At 47.8% G+C, this 11,973-nt stretch overlaps 1 long non-coding RNA gene across 1 annotated transcript in view; it reads right to left on the reverse strand.

Moving 5' to 3' along the window:
- Window positions 1-10,912, reverse strand: part of LOC142584457 (uncharacterized) — a 178,128-nt gene extending 167,216 nt beyond the window's left edge. Inside the window, exons 1-2 of the long non-coding RNA XR_012828794.1 lie at window positions 10,716-10,912; window positions 10,513-10,601 (exon numbers count right to left, since the gene is read on the reverse strand). This is a non-coding gene — a long non-coding RNA (uncharacterized LOC142584457). The remainder of the gene's footprint in view (window positions 1-10,512; window positions 10,602-10,715) is intronic.
- Between the last annotated feature and the right edge of the window lie 1,061 nt (window positions 10,913-11,973).

Here is an 11,973-nt window from a genome sequence, read left to right on the forward strand (position 1 = left end):
TGAAATAGCATTCTTTCATCAGCTACTTTCAATATTATAAACAATGACACTTCATTCTATCTGTACGTAATTATTGCTCTAGTAAAACAGATATAAAGGATATATTTTGTAAATTTTAATACATGACGATATGTAGTTCATGCGCGAGGGGTACACGAGAACAGAATTGCGACAATACGGAGACGCTAATTAGACAAGTGTTCGACACTGAACGGACTATACCGTATACTTGTTTTCACTCGTGTTTGATACCGCATCGTTTCGCGTTTGTCTGTGTCTGCGCGTGCGTGTATGTGTAAGTTGGTGTACGGGCGTGTGCGAGTGCATTCGAGCATGTGTGCGCGTGCGCATGTTTATGTGCGTGCGCGTGTGCGTAGAGTGTGCGTGTGCGCGTGCGTACAGATGTGCATATTTCTATCACTACATCCACGCTTGTTCTTCAGTGAAATGGTGACTACACTTACGAAGGAGCCAGCGTGCCAGGAAAGGCGCTCGCCGCGTCCCCATGCAATGACTCGGGAGCGATTCAAAACAGACCGTGCTCTCGAGCACGGGGTCGAGGCGGGCCGCTGCGGAGGAAACGGACAATGGCGGCCGTGAATGGCGCTTCCTTCATGTGTAGCCGCGGCCCTAAATTACGGCTCACGCCGCTTGTCTAGGGCGCAGCACCGAAAACCGGCCATTGTTGAGGGCACCACGAGGGAGCCATCAGCGCCCACGTTCACCGCCGCCTGCCTCCGCCGCATCCACGGTGCGCCCGGAAAGACAAAGTGCGTGTTGTAAAGGGAGAATGATGGAAAACGCAAGAGTCGGGTCTGCGAACCGCGCCGAGGGTGGTGGTGAGGGAGACATGGGTGAAAACGAGTCGTTGCCATTAAATGTAGAGCAAGAGGGCGAGAGAAGATTGCGGAATGAAAGCGAAGAAGAAATGATACGGGTCCCGCCGTAGACAGTGCGCCCGGAAAAGGCGATGCGCACGTTATAAAAGAAGAGGCAAACACAGACAAACCCAAAAATATAAAAGAAAAGAAAATGTGGAGGCCATGCGGACCGCTGCGCGAGGATGTACAAACGTTCATGAGGGGAGACCTGGGTGAAACGAAGTCACATCGCTATTGGATGTAGAGCGTGGAGGCACGAACATCAAGCGGAAAAAAAGATCAGCGAGGAAGAGAGGGAAGGGAAATGAGGCAAACAATTTTCGTTTTGCTAAATGCGATCCTAGGACTCTGTGTCCATGTCGATGGTGGCGGTTGTAATTGCAATGACGGTAGGAACGTTACGCGACGACTGAAACCAAAAATAAAGGACCGATAATCATACTAAGGCACACAAGGAGTATCTATACAGATGAAAAGAAAAAGGAGAGGGGGAGGGGGTGGATGTTGAGGGTGGAGAACGAGCCCACAAGCGGGATGTCACATTTTGAGATTTTAAAATCTGTTTCTCTCTCTTCCTCCTTTTCCACGGCTTCCCTTCACTGCGTGGCGATGACGATGCTATATTTAGGCGCGTACACACACGGTCGACGGGAGGCGGTCTCTGCGCGAATTTCGTATTCTAAATGCTGGTAGCAGCTGTTTTTCTATTTATTTTTTATATTTCACCGTAGTTCTCGGACGAAGGGGCGACCGAAAGGAGCAGTTTCTCTTGAAGCGGCGTACAGGGAATAACGTGAGCCGAGTTGAGGGGAGGGCGGGGGTTGGCGCGACGGCGGCGGTGAGCTGGGAGAGAGAGAGCACAATGAAACAAAAGGTGCGTGTGTGCGCGCGCTGCCTCTAAACGTTACAATTCGTCCGCTATTCGGTTGCTGCTGCTGCCCAGAATAGCGTCGACCGTGGCGCCGGACAGTGTGTTCCCGAGTGGGCTATAGCTGGGCACTGCTCACGCTGCGAGGAAGCAAAACGCGAAGTACGAGTCGGCTCTTACGCTCCATACCCGCCGGTGTCGCGATTTATGAGCGCGTCGTATACCGTCCCCCCCATTCCCGATTACGCTTTTCTTTTTTTCTCCCGGGGAATGGTCGCCGCCGCTTCTGTTCCTGTTGTAGGGCAAAGTGTGGGACGACATGCAAAGAAGGGGCGAAGAGAGCCCCCCTCGCATCCAGTTGTTGTAAGGCCTATCAGCTGCGGACATCTTTTGGCGCCCGGCTGCGCCGGGTGGAGACTGCTCTACAGAGAAGCACCTGCCGTTCCGCCTCGTTCTGCGGCGTGCGGAAAGCGTCCACTTCTGGAACACACGTTCGCTGCTCTCTTCGTGCAGAGTTGACGCTCCCCGGTGGCGTGGGCTATCTCTCGGTGGCAGCGTGCCCCGTATTTAGACGAGGCTCTTCCTTGATCCAATCTGGCGCCCTCTCACGCTTTCGGTGAATGAATTTCGTCCTTGCACTGCTCTTGCTACACTCCGCGGAGCTTGAATTCTCAGAAAAACGTCCGGCTACAGGCGTCTTAAGCACAGTTTATATTTCTGTTGACCTTATCCGATCCTGTACCGGCCAGAAAAAAGATATTATATTGGCTTCAAAACAGGTAGAACACCCGTACATTCCGGCACGACCGTTAGTGCCGGCGTCGTGGCCGGTAGCGATTATGACAACGCAATCCTCTGGTTAAGACAACTACACTCGTGTCATTGAAGATTGTTCCAATTTTCCGATGAGATGCACCCCTACCCACACACACGACAGCGCAGGGTAGCAAACCGAAAAATTTCGTGTGCTTAACCTCTCTGTTTTCTCTTCTGCTCCATATCTCTCACGCTACACCCACAAATTATTGATTGGAATGAAAGAAGAAAAGACTATTACGGAAATGTAAGGGAAAAGTTCTTCAGGCGTCATGAACACCTGCATATAACTACGAAGAACAGAAAATGTAAAAGAAGGAAAATAAATAACTTTGTCAGGCGGGCGTGTTATGTCACCGATCAAGTGTAGACAAGTACTTCTTAAGTCTTGTTTCGAGATAGGGAGTCATAACTTTGCCCCGCGAGCCCCTACATTCCCACACGGTTGGTAAGCAGGAACTCAACGGAGCGGAATAGGGACATATGCTCCTTCCATGCCGAAAGCCGTTCCATGCATCCCTCTCTGCCCGTCTGAAAGATATCAGCACGCACAAAAGAAAGGACGATCCGAGAACGTTCGCAACCTCTGTGCGGCCGCCGTAAAAGATCTTCGATTCCGATACACTCCTCCGCACAGGCGACACGACGCGCAACGAGGTGGAAACAAACAACTCCCGACGATCTGAGACGGTCTCAAAGAAAGCGCCACCCGCTGTGGCGCTCCTTGGGCCGAAAAGCGCGCTTGTCGAGAGGCGGGAGCGTGCCACGAACACGGCGACACGGCTGCGTGACACACTCACACATGCACGCACCAATGCGAACCATTCGCGCCGGCGCTCTTCGCGCGTGCGATGACAGTGCTCTCTCGGGAGACCGCTTTCCTCCTGGATTCTGAGCCCTTCATCCAAGGCCGCTCGGCTGCAGCCCTGCCGCGACAGCGCGTGAAGCGGGGTCGCAGCGGCATCGGAGATACGAGGGAGGCCGCGGACGAGGAAAGAAAGTGTTTCGCCGCATCCGTGGTTTGCCCGCAGCCGCAAACATTGAGCGAGAGAAAAGGTCCGATTTCCTGGCGGCAGATTCGGAGGGCGCATCGCTTCCTATACAGCGGTGCGTCCGCCGAGATGAAGAGTGCATCGTGGGTCGAGGAAGAGGAAAGCCGCCGATCGCATATGCGCATTCCGCGGCACACGGCGGAGCGTGCTCCCGAGTGCCGACCGTGGCTTTGGACGCAGAGCGCGCCGCGTCGGGCACTAAGCGAAAGCAAACGGCGTCTATAGCTTCTTTCCTTCTCTGCATTTCGTGTACTCCGCGAGCCGTTTAACAGCCGCGTCGAGTCGCTGTGTCGACGCCTTTGAAGTGTCCGACCCCGGCCGCTGGTCCGACTGTGACGACGCCGACTCGGATGTTTTGCCTCAACAAAACCGTGCAGCGCTTTGGGAGCTGCAGAAGATGCCTGGTGATCGTGGTTATCGACTCTCGAAGCTATAATCTCACGCTGTTCACTACAATCTATCGCGCTGTCTCGCTAACGTGTTTCACCAGCCCACTAACGTCGGCCAGACACGAACCATTTACGCGTGCAAATAGTTACGTAATATTTAATCTATGATTATCTACAGCGTTAGTTGTAGCTTTCACAGTTGTGCCTGGTTTTAGTAGGCACGTCGCTGTTTCAGGTCCCAAGGTCGTCGTCCCGCTGGGAAGGGAAGATGCCGGTCTACCTTCTGGATCACCTACACGTCCTTCGGGCTTCCTTGCGCATGCTGCAAAAAGTTCATTGCCTCAAGGCGGCCATTCTATAATGCGAAAAAGATCTACCGTGACTCCCGGCATCACTGTATATAACCTTACACAAACACTTTCTCCACGTGCGCTCCCACCGACCGCTACCGATGTCACGTGCTCAAGGCTATGCTGTCGTCTATTTTTGCCTCGCAGACAATAAGCGTCAGTCTTTCTGCCGAGACAATTAGGAATGACTTTTGCTTTGCGATTTGTGGCGCTGTGTAAAGAAACCTTGACCACTCAATGCACTTTCTCCAACGAAGCTTAGAGGACAGGCTCGGCCCACTAAAACGCCGAAGACATCTTTTCTTGGTGTTCATGTTTATTTATATGTCAGAATGCAGCAGTCCTCAGCAGCACACGGCTTGTTGTAGAAAGAAGCAACGAAATTGACGCTATGAACAGCAGCATAGATGACTCTTGATCAATTTATCTGTAGTCTTCGCAATGATGTTGCATACGCTAATGTATATGTTGATGTTTGTTCAATAAATTATATAAAATATAAAAATGACTTTAGAAAGTTGGAAGAATTTGACAAGAACAACAAGAACGACACAAAAAGGAGTGAGTGAACAGCTGAAAAGCCTAAGTAAAATAAATTATACTTCCCATATTACGGAGACAACTAGTGCAGTGATACATTGCTGCAGTATGCAGTGTTGTTTTACTCGCTGTCAACATACCCTACATTACGGTCAAGTGTTACATCTCACACCACATTCACGTTAGCTGAGTGAACACTGAGCCAGCAAGAGCGGCTCGAAACAACATAAATAAAGGTATACGTACGCAACCGAGTATTAGCGTTAAATGATAAAAAGGCGTGCTGACTGTCACTTCCAAGCGGCAGAGGTTCCCTTTAGCCCGATGCTTGTCAACACAAGAGCACTAAACGTAGGCTCGAAATCGAAACACTTCCGGAACACAGTCATAAAAGACAACAGCGGAAGAAAGAAAGCACAAGGCGTGGGCCGGCACTGCAATGGCAACCGCGAGAGAGGTGGCCCCAAACTGACGAAACGTGCGCGCATGGCCACTGTCTTTCGGCCGCGTTTTCTGTTACGCGTTCGCCGTTCGCAGATGCAACAGATGCCGGCGTCTGAAAGGAAAAGTGCCGAGCCGAGGGCGTCGGTAATCTCGACGTGCCTTCGAGGAAGCTTCGTCTGGCGCGCGAGCGCTGAGGGGGGAATCCTAATTGTGACCTCTTGATCAAACAGCGCTCACTTCCTGTGTGTGACCTGCGTTCGCTTTCTCCGTCTTGCTTTTTTTTTCGCTGCCTCCAAAGCCCCTCACAGCTTTAAGATGTGCAGAGAAAAAGAAAGAAACAAAGGAAAAGAGCGCCGCGGTGAAAGGTTAGCGAGAAAGCCGGCAGTGCTTGTGCGCATGCCAAATCAGAGCATCGTTGCGACTGGACTGGGGGGGGGGGGGGGGGGGGGGGAATTCGTTGCAGCGATCGCGCTCGAGGCGTAATTACGAGCTCGAAGCAACCCGTTCGTTGCACAGCTGTCGAGGAAGCAGAAATCAAAGAGCAATGGTGTGTTTGCCTTCGCCGACGAATATTCGAGGCGTTCGAGATGGCCAAGAGGCAGTACACACGCCTAGTAGGTACAATGTAGTTAGGTTACACCAAAGAGCCCGTGCCGTCTATGACTCGTTTGATAGGCTCGCTAATAACCCAGGGCGCCGGAGATAAATTTTTTTACATTCCGTTCTCGTATAAACTTAGTTGCTGTGGCCTATTGGCTAGAAGGAAAGAAAGAGTAGGTGCGGTTGGCAAAAAATTAAGCGTGATCTTTGTTGCGCGCTTGTCGAATTGGTCACGTACTTGCAGCTAAACGAGGAGTCGCATGCTCAAGCTTTAGAAGTAACTTGAAATTCAAAACGGACAATGCTCAACAGCTCGTTGGCGTTAAAAATGAAAAAGAAAATAATAATAACGCAAGAATTATAATTTATCGCCTAAAGTGTCCTGTACGAGCCATGTTTACCACGTTGTGAGTCATTCACCTGATGCTACCATGGCACATTCCCAAGTATGACAAAACCATGCTCTTCTGCCGTTATATAAATCAGTTTTTCGTAGTTCATGTCATAATCATCGAAGTTTCCTTGTGCTGAAATTTGTGCATAGCCGGGTAGCGGTGAACTTTCAAAGAAAAATTTCTACGAGATCTTATCGTGGTCAGTGACATGAGCAGGTTTTTCAGCTGCACCACATTTTTAAACATTGCCTAATCCATTATCTAAATTACTCGATGAGGCAGCCGTTACTTCTACGAGAAATCATATTTTATAGGAGCGGGATGAGGTATATTGGAGAGGGCTGGGCTATGGCTCCAGGACGGCAAAAGCGGCAAATAATAATAATAATAATAATAATAATAATAATAATAATAATAATAATAATAATAATAATAATAATAATAATAATAATAATAATAATAATAATAATAATAATAATAATAATAATAATAATAATGTAACATTAAAGAAAGAAATAACACCACAAGTTTGAAAAATCTGAAGCATAGTTAGATAAGCGAGTAAATGAAGCCCAGTTATAGCCCTAGAACACACCGGAACGTGCATGGAGAAAAGACGAGGACAGCTTGCACCACACACTGTGCCGAGTCCAGACGCGTTCGCTTACGAGGAGTTCCCAACATGCACACAAGGCCGCAACGCAGTCCAAGATCAACAGGGGCACGCACCAAGAAAATACATATGGCACACGCACAGTATATTCTCTTAAGGCTCACTCACACTAGGCCGACCCGACAGCGATTTCGGTCCGCCGACAGTCGCCAACAGCGTTTTTTTTTTCCTTCGTGTTTGCTCCTCCTTCACACTGTACCGACGCCGGCAACCTGCAGAGGGTCGGCGGAGAGCTCGGCGTCGGTACAGTGTGACGGAGGAGCTGATATGAAGGGGAAAAAAAAACGCTGTTTTTCTTTTTAGCAACGCTTTTCTTTCAAAGAGTGCACCAAAATACTGAACTACAGGGCGAACAGCTACAGTGATTGATTCGGTCAAACCGATACAAGCCCTCCTTTCCGCCGTTGTTCTAGCTTTTCAGACTTTCTTTAAATATAGAGAGCAGACTAGCTAGTTCCACGAGCCAGTGGCGAGGTAGGGCGCAGGGCTATCTTAAAACCTCGTCGAAAACGAGGCGGCAGCGTGAACAGAAGCAGTGTATATATTCTTCAAACTGATGCGAATAAACATGTATATGAGACGCAATACATAGGCACCCGCAACACTGGCACCTCCATGCATCAGGAATTTCTCGGCTTTCACTCAACGTTTTCGGTGATCAGTGGGAATAAGGCACCGCATCGCGAGACGAAGAAAAAGAATTAAAACGAAAATCATTCTTTTCTTCCTACAACGCGAGGAACGCGAGACATGCCAGAAGAATCGCGCCTTCGTTTACACTTTCTCACAAAGTAATCCCACTTCCTGAGCGGCCGTCAATTTGCCTTTCATTTTAGACGTTCAAAAAATTCGCCGCGCTTGGTTGTTCTCGAAGCCTGCACTCTCGTGCCGAGGAAGATGCAGATATCAACGGCTTCTTACGTTCTTTCGGCAGTGACGGCAGAACGCGATGGAACGCTTTTGTTGCACAGCAGCCGTTTTCCTTGAAGCATGCGGCACTACAGAAGCGGGAAACTAATAGACTGCGCCTCCCGGCTTTACAGCTGCCGGATTTTACTGACCTGCCCACAAGTCATGCTTCCGCGGCTATTTCCTGGCAGTTCTTCTTTGGGCTTTGCCCTTGTAGTATTCTTATTTTTATGTTTTTGCGAGTCTTCATGAATAAAGATTTCGCCTTCTCGCATATATGAGCCCACCAAGGAACCACACATCGTTATGCGCGAGCGTAGCTTAAAAAGAAACGCGGAAGAACAAGGCAGGGCTGCCAAAACAGAGCAGACAGCCTCTAATGTGAAGAAGCTCTTCGCGTGCGGCGATCATGGCTTGCTTCCTGTAGAGTTGTTGTTCCGGGATGAAAAATTATACGCCGCTATTATTTGAGAGACTTTCTTTGTCTTACTTTCTGGTTATCTTTCAAAAAATTGGCATGTCAAATATATTATTTGAACGAAGCCTGACGACAACGAAAGGTGGCTGTTTGATGTCGTTAGCCATTTGTGTATTAGCAAGGATCAAAGAACGCTGTGCTTAACTGATTATGCCATATACTAGCTAAGGAGACGAAATAGCAACAAGAACAGCTGGAAAAATAAACACGCTAAAGATCGGTAATACAATGGCGCGACAATGGTCAACATGTCTGAGTGCAAGAGACAGCGCAGTAAGTGGCAATTATACAGGCCCACGTGTATTGATTTCGGTTCCTAAAGAAACCACCCCATATAACGTGTATTACGTTCCAAAGGTACATATCTGGCACGTAAAACGCCGCCAAGTAGACAATGAAACACCTCAAAACATTTGACAAGTCTGCAGCAAGTAAGTATGGTGTCTATATTTTTTATGTGCACAATAGACTCAGGGTGGTTATTAACGGTACTCTTTTACTCTAAGATTGCTCAGAAGGGAAGATGATAGCCAATCATGATGCTGAACATATTAGCTCGAATACAGCCAGCCAATGAAAAGTAGCATTTAATAACAAAAAAAGCTTTGTTAATTCCACCCCACAATAATAAATTTTCATTTGCTTAGAAACTAAGTCGAGTGGCACAATGATGTGGAATGCACACATCATGCATCATCAGTTCCCCTCCGTAAGAAAGAAGAGCCGGAAAAGCACCAAATTATAAGAAGACAATTAGTCACGTAAATAGCTGAATATTCGAATAAAGGAAACAGAGGTAATCAAGAAAGGTTTCGAGGAAGGACTGCGCACCACGCAAGAAAAGAAGAAAAGCAAGAACACCAAAAATGCCTGAGGTGGTGCAGACAAAAGACCGTGCTCTAACGATGTGTAGCGAAACAGCGCCCTCCTTACGAAAGACAAAAGGTCGGCCTCATTTGCATGTTTCCCGGCTAAAACTGTGTATCCCGCAGAGGCAGTCAGGCATGGCGACGAATCCTTCGAAAAGTTAAAACAGTTCGCGACCTCCCTTCTCATTCAAATCGCACGGCCGTCGCTGCACGCTGGGGCTAAATTCCGATCCCTACAGGCACCACGCGCCACTCCTGCACAAAAGCGCGCCTTTTTTAGACCGCTACCAGTCTTGTCCTCATCAGCAAACTTAACTCAGTGACTTCGGAGAAGACACAAAACCAGCGCGCTGTTAACGACACGAACACAAGTCGCGTCCTCTCTCTTCGCCGCTGTAGTTCCGTAGGGCTCTTCCAAGTAAAGCGGTGCAGCCTTTGCTGTACTGCAGGGTCCGGGCTCGCAGAGCTATGCGGCTTTGTTTAAAGTGGTTTACTATAGACAGGTTGAGATAACGAATGCCTCGGCTACTGCTCCTTTCTGTGTTAGTCAAGCTTAACAGTTTAACCTGCGTTCGACGGTGCAGTTTCGCACAAAAGGCCAGCTGAAAGAGGTTCGCAACCTGCCTGCGACTCTAGGGCTGTTTAAAGCTAGGGCGTCTGTAGGGCCAATCGACAACTTGCAGGAGATGTGGGAACCTCGTTTTAGCTGTAAATAACGGCGCAGGGAAATAATACAATCTTACGAGCCTTAAACTAGTCGCTTGGACAGGTTTCTGCATGACAAGCGCGTTAGGAGGCAATATATATATATATATATATATATATATATATATATATATATATAGGGCGATAGAAGGCGTGGATTGAAGGAAACTGTATATATATATATATATATATATATATATATATATATATATATATATATATAGGGCGATAGAAGGCGTGGATTGAAGGAAACTGTACGTGTTCGTGGCGATAAGAATGCAGAAACAGCGGTGAATGACAGACCATATCTGCACATGTGAGAAGGCCTCGGGGAATAAGTTCCGCAATGCTCGTGCTCCAGCTCATGCAATGCTGCACGCATTTAATAAGACAGGGTACCGATAACCCAAGAGGCTCTTCCTAAAGTGTCTGCTTTCGAGGAAGCCAGAAGAAAAGAAAGATGCCTGTTAAAAAAAAAAAAAAGATGAAGAAGGGACAAGGAAGGACACGACCTGATCGGGAACAAAGAACAAAGGAACTCACTGGTTGACGCTGCAAAACGACGTACGTGGCACGACGGAACTTCTTTCGCTGAACACCGCCGCCGGCTGCACCGAACCACGAGGGAGACCCTGAAGACAGACGGCGTGCACTGACGAAAAGCCTCGCTGCGGCTGTGAGTTCCTTAAGCTAAACGAAGTGCAACCGAAACTATAAAGGAAACCAGAACGCTACAGGGGACGTACCTGGCACTTGCGTGGCGCTCGTGCAAGATGTGTACACTGAGTGAAGCCATTAAAGATAAATATCTTTGCCGCACCGTAGCGCACGGACAGTGTGAGAGCTCCTGTTGAGACGGTCCCTCCTTTGAATCGAAAGCACGTGGTGTTTCGCTTCGCCGAAGTCGCACCGTCGTCGCTGAAGACGGATCAAAAGGAGGACCTACGGCTGCAAGAAGCGTAGAGTTTTTTTTTTTACTCAAAGTGCGGGTAAACATTTTTTTTTATTCAAGTACCCTAAAGGCCCATGCGGGCATGACGTAGTGGTGTTACAATAAATCAGTGATAGATATAGTAAACGCATTTAAACAGATAATACATGCTAAAATAAAAAGAACACAGGCGGAAGAACAGGGAAGAAAAAAAAACCAATAAGAGCAATGCAACGACACATGCTAAACGTTGAAGTTACCTATGGCATTAAAGTGGGTGCTACACAAAATCAACGTAACTTGGTCAGTTCATACAAGGAAAATGCTTGCTAAAAAGGTACACATACCAGCAGATACTGCATGAAACAACGAAACAACACAACCAGAGAAGATTTTATGCAGTACAAGGAACTCTGCTAACCTAGAACAAAACCATTTGCGCAAAAAACATCAAAATATGGCGAGGAACAAAAGTAAAATAAGAAAATGTGTTCAATAGCACAGTGATGCCTATAACGAATGAGCAAGAGAATCCTACGTGAGTACGTTAAAATAGTGTTTTAGTTTTGCTAGTAAATCATCATGACTTAGAGCTGATACGATTTCATTTGTTAATATATTCCAGTGATATATCGCGAGAAAGAGGGGCGAATGACTCAAGAAGTTAGTGCACGCAAGAACGGGCTGCACTTTAAAGGGATGACCAAAGCGCGTGATGATATACGATGGGCGGGCCTGATGTGGCATGAGCTGAAAGACGACCGGCAGTGATATAGCTTGTGAAAATGGGAAGGAAATCCTATCAGCCTTCGATTTTTAAGTGAGGGGAGGTTAAGAGATATATTAATGTTAGTGATTCTAGAAGTTCGAGAGTAATTTTTCGTTATGAAGCGGGATGCTTTGTTTTGGTCTGACTTGAGCTTGTTTATGAGGTACGACTGATGCGGATTACAAATAAAAGACGCGTCGCATAGGCTAATAATTTAGTGGACTTGTTTGCCGAGTAAAGGTTACGCCTAATGTAGCCAAGGGTTTTACACGCGCTGCTAGTAATCGCTTCGATGTGAGGATTC

This window comes from Dermacentor variabilis, chromosome 6 (assembly GCF_050947875.1).
Source record: "Dermacentor variabilis isolate Ectoservices chromosome 6, ASM5094787v1, whole genome shotgun sequence".
Taxonomy (NCBI): Eukaryota; Metazoa; Arthropoda; class Arachnida; order Ixodida; family Ixodidae; genus Dermacentor; species Dermacentor variabilis.